The sequence below is a fragment of the Rhipicephalus sanguineus genome, chromosome 1 (genome assembly GCF_013339695.2).
Source record: "Rhipicephalus sanguineus isolate Rsan-2018 chromosome 1, BIME_Rsan_1.4, whole genome shotgun sequence".
In the NCBI taxonomy this organism is placed as follows: Eukaryota; Metazoa; Arthropoda; class Arachnida; order Ixodida; family Ixodidae; genus Rhipicephalus; species Rhipicephalus sanguineus.
In genome coordinates, this window is record NC_051176.1 from 101,134,983 (window position 1) to 101,139,637 (window position 4,655).

General features: G+C 50.7%; 1 pseudogene; it reads right to left on the minus strand.

Annotated features, from left to right (window-relative positions):
- Positions 1-2,467: 2,467 nt before the first annotated feature.
- On the minus strand, positions 2,468-3,435 carry LOC119376503 (CCR4-NOT transcription complex subunit 7-like; annotated as a pseudogene).
- Positions 3,436-4,655: the final 1,220 nt, after the last annotated feature.

The window sequence follows — 4,655 nt, forward strand, 5'->3', positions numbered from 1 at the left end:
GTGTTTCACCCCCACCCCCCCCCCGCCCTCGGCCCGCGTACCATAGCAGCCCTAATGAGCGGCTGGATTTTAGCCTAGACATGCACTATAATGCTAAAATGAACCTTGCGCAAACAAAATTTCGTACTTTGATCACAATGATTGAATTACTTTTTGCGCGTCACTCTCATTTCAACGCACAGTTTGACTTGACACCCCCCCCCCCTCTCGGGAAAATGGGAAACCTAAGCCTCTGCATAGCAGCTAGAACAGTGCACCTTGCACAGCTAGCTACACGAAGCGTCGAAGTGCTTCTTGAAGCTATCTGCACGAATCACTTCCTGTGATGCCGAATTAAAAAGCTTCTGATTTTTCAACCGCGCATACGAAACACGGAGAGGGCCAAACGTAATCGTATCAAATCAGGCGGCAATAGGCGCGCAAAACCACGGCCATTACATAAAAAAAAAAAAAATTGGGCAGAGACAGCGGAGCTGGTTGCCTTCCCCTCCCCCTGACTTCCGTTTCCCACCCCTTGCCATACTTGTACTATGCATGGCCATGCTATGCTTTACCATCTCCCCCTCCTCCTTATTTCTCTCCTCGCCGAAATCTCCCCGCGTGACGTCACGGATTTCAAAGTGTACTTATTGTATTTTGGCGCCATCGGCTCAACCAAATTAACCCACACTTGGTATGTTAAGTCTATGGCCCCCTCAGAGGACAATGTACTTAATTTTTACCGATTAGGAACTCCGTAGTCCTAGTAGGCGCCGTCAAACATGTGACGTCACGGCGAATGGTGCGGAAACTTCAAGGTGGCGTCGCCACCCACATTTTGTTTTTGCGCGTTTTCTCGCTTACTAAGCGTCTTCTCTCGCCGCAAGCGTGGTGTTTTTGTTGTCGTGAAAGAGTACTTTACTAATATGAGAAAAATCGTTTGCTCTTTAGTCTTCCTTTAATGTGGCTCCTCCTCGCCCAACCAGCTAATGCGGGACGGTAACGGAGTTTTGCTGTTGAAAAGGCACGGCTCGCTGTGTTGACGAAATAAAGAGATAGGCAGACGCCAAGCAGCGCACGGTCGGTCGGCCGAGGAGAAGGCGTGCTTCACAGCGGTACACGGAGGCGAAGCAGTGACTTATGAGAAGCACGTGATTAACCCGCCGGGTTTTTATTGCCATGCGAAAGACTGCTGGGCGAGAAGCCCAGAAACGAGCGATCGACAAGTTGGCTTCCCCGCAGCAATTTGAGTTGCGCGTCACTGCACTTGGCGAATAGCAATGAAGCGGCATGTGCAAAACAAATGCGGAACTCCGGCTCCCCAAAGGGAGCCTTTACAGAAACTCTAATTTCGCTCTACATGCTGCGCTATCTAGCTGCGCTCCCGCGAAGCCCGCCATCTTTTGTAACAGCATGCGAGGCGCGTGCTAACGCTGAGGATCAAGCCCCGTCAGTTAATCTTGCAGAGACTGCAAATTTAAACCCTAATACCTTTGGTAACAATAAATTTGGACTGAGGTTCGTACCTGAACATCGGACCCGTTAACGTTACAGAATGTTTATCATGGCAGATAGAGGGTCGCGGCGCTAGCGTTCCCTCTGCGTGTGAACAAAATGGAAGTAAGACCAAGAGTTGTCCCGCAGGGGAAGCTCCGTCCTACAAAAAAGTACACCATCTCCCGCTAAAGGGACCATGAGGCGATGCGAAGCCGGAGCACTTGCACGATCGCGTTCCGTTGGCGTTCGTTGGGCATGCTACCGACCTCGAGTCGGGGAACGCGAAGAGGGACGCTACGTGCGTCGTATCTTCCATCTAGCCTGCCTTTAATTCTCACAGGGCGAGCGGGAACGCGGTCGACAGGCGGGCGAGAGGGGGGCAGCGTAGGAGAGGAGAGAAGGGGAGGGGACGCGCATGCGCTCGAGCTCATCGCGGCGTGCGCAGAATTTCGGCATGTCTAGCCCGCGTTTCAGAGGAAGAGTGGAAAGGGGAGAGGGGAAGTGGAGAGGGGTATGCGAGAGGGGGAGATGACATGGGGAATGGTGAGGGGGAGTGGAGAGGAGGTGTGTGAGGGGGCATGCGCAGTAAGGGGGTCACGACCGCACACCACACCACCGGATTGAGCCCGCCTTAAGATACTTCGCATCTAAAAGTTATGAAGGCAGTTATGAAGCCAGAAGTCGCTTGAAGCCGAAGGCCAGATGAAATCCACGCACTTACCATCGTTACCATTGCGCTGAACGCTTGCAGCGCTCAAAATTGTCCCTCGTAATTGGATAGAAACATGTGGAGGAATGAAAAACACACAATTTATAATGATAGCGCCACAGCAAAAAAAAAAAATAGAAAGGCACAAAGAGAAGTTTGGAAGAAGGAGATAAAGAATGAAAATGACTGGATAAAAAGAGTCAGCTGATGGAACACGTAGTAATCCAAAATGAGAACACGAAAGTCTGTAAAACATTAGTAGTGGCAGGCTTCCAAAGGTGTTCAGGGCACGACGTTCCTGGAGGCGGGTGTCGAATAGACGACTGTGGGGGACCTCGACAGGATCCGGGTGACATGGTGTGGGCTAGCGTGAACTTCGAACATTTGGTCGCCGTTAATGCCGTAAGACGTGCCCAGGCCGTACAGGAACCCGCGGAACTTTTTGTCGTCCAGCTTGTTTTGAAAAAACACTTTCGGATCTTGAAAAGGTAGCACCAGTAAGCAAGCTGTCGCTGCCCGCTTGGTGTTGTGGTCCGACTCTTTCGAGCTTGGAGCTGCCCAGCCACTTCCTGCAGGCCTCCTCTCAGGCTTCTGCAACTCTTCATGAGGTATTTGACATCGTAGATGCACGGAAAATATGATTTCAGCGTACTCAAGAAATCGTTTCTCCGCCGCGGGCAGGTTCTCGCCTGTCAGCACCTTCAGCAGGTAGCCGAAGTCGTAGCCACTGTGAAAAGTGAGCCACTTAACATCGTCTGAGAGGACAACTCCAGAAGTCATGAGTAACTGGGCAAACTCGTACGCCTCAATGCCTTCCTTTTCATGCCTGGGAACTGTATACCAGAGCTGACCAGGAGGTCGATCGAGTCTTGCGCGAACATGTCTTTTGACAAGCAGAACTTGAAGTTGAATTGCCAGGTAGAGATGTCTTCCGGTTTGTGTCCGTCCTCGTCAAGAAAAGTGACGCCCAGCTGGATAATCTTGAGCAAGTCCACATTGCAGCGCAGCATTTGGTATTGATAGTCGGTGATGCTTCGGAATTTTCCTACGGGCTGCGCTACGACGCCAGGGAACTCTGTATCCATTGCGACGTAGTTGTACTTCTGGACCAGGCGCCTGATGGTGGAGAACTCTTCCTCGAGGTTGGAGGCCCAAACATCGCGGATTTCGCAGGCCTCCTTTGCTAGTTCCAGGGTGCCTTGACTGGTATCATCGGAGCTGCTGGTGCTGCTGATGCTCAACTTACTCATCGCTGCGCAGGAGGCCAGGCATGGTTCGTTCACAATGCACGAGGAAACAACCGTTGCTAGCGGACGTGAAAAAACTGACAATGGCGGCTCCTCTTGAGTTAACCTTCTTGCACGTGACTTCTTGGAAACTTCGCGCTGGTTAACTGACGCAGAAACAAAATAATTATTTGTTTTCCACTTCCTCTGCCAAATTTTCTAAACTTTCGCTGGTTGTCCTTGCTGAGCGTGACCAAAATAAACTTTCGCATCGCTTTTATTTTAAACGGTCTAGATAGTATTGGCGGCGCTATTGGCCTGACGGTTTCGTTTTTGCAGTTCTTTTTAAAACAATGACCATATTGCAAGCCTATTAAAGCGGTCTCTATCGGCGAAGGCGGTTGTTTTTTTACTTTTAATTGTTGAGAACAGCACTGGAACTCTTCTCTGGCTTCAGGCAAAGAAGAACGGACAATACAGCGCGAAAAGTCTGCGTCATACAGAACCACAGGCAAAACTTCAGTCAATCAGTGATTTGCTTGTTTGTTTGTGGCGCGGAACTGTAAACGTATTTCACTCAAATTTCGTTTATTCTGTCCTAGTTTCGCGGTGATCTTTTCCTGATTGAAAGTATCCTGGGTGTGTAACTCTTCTGGCAAGAACTCTGCAGCCACGAGACTTCTCTGCAGGAGCCTAGGGACGCATGAGCTGCACGCCATCCTTGCCGTTTTCGCTGTTTTGCGGCCAGGTGCTGCTATTTAGCGTGATGCTCGGGCTTTAGATATAAATTTAGTTTAGATATAAATTACATAACACTCCAAGCGAAAATGCGTCGTCGGCGTCGTCGATGCCGTGATGGTCCATAAAAAAATCCAGTACGGTGACATGCTGCGGCGGGCGCGCTTGGAATGAGGGAAGCATGCGGGAGAGCACGCCCTCTTCGCTTGCGCGAGGGAGAAGAAACACGTCGACCGCGCCTGGGCAGGAGAGTGGGAGCAGGTAAGCGGGCAAGGGGAGATTGCGTGCGTTTTATTGCGATAGCATTATATGGACACTCTCAGCGGATTTTTGCCGTCGCCGTCATGTCCCGTGTAAGTATGTATTTAATAAAAAGGCACAAAGAAAAATAAAAAAAATTCTCACGCACCCGACCGGGATTCGAACCAGCGACCCCTCGCTCCGCAACGCGCCGCGTTAGCCAACTCTACCACGCGCCATGCTTCCGCCTGTGCAATAACGGCTAG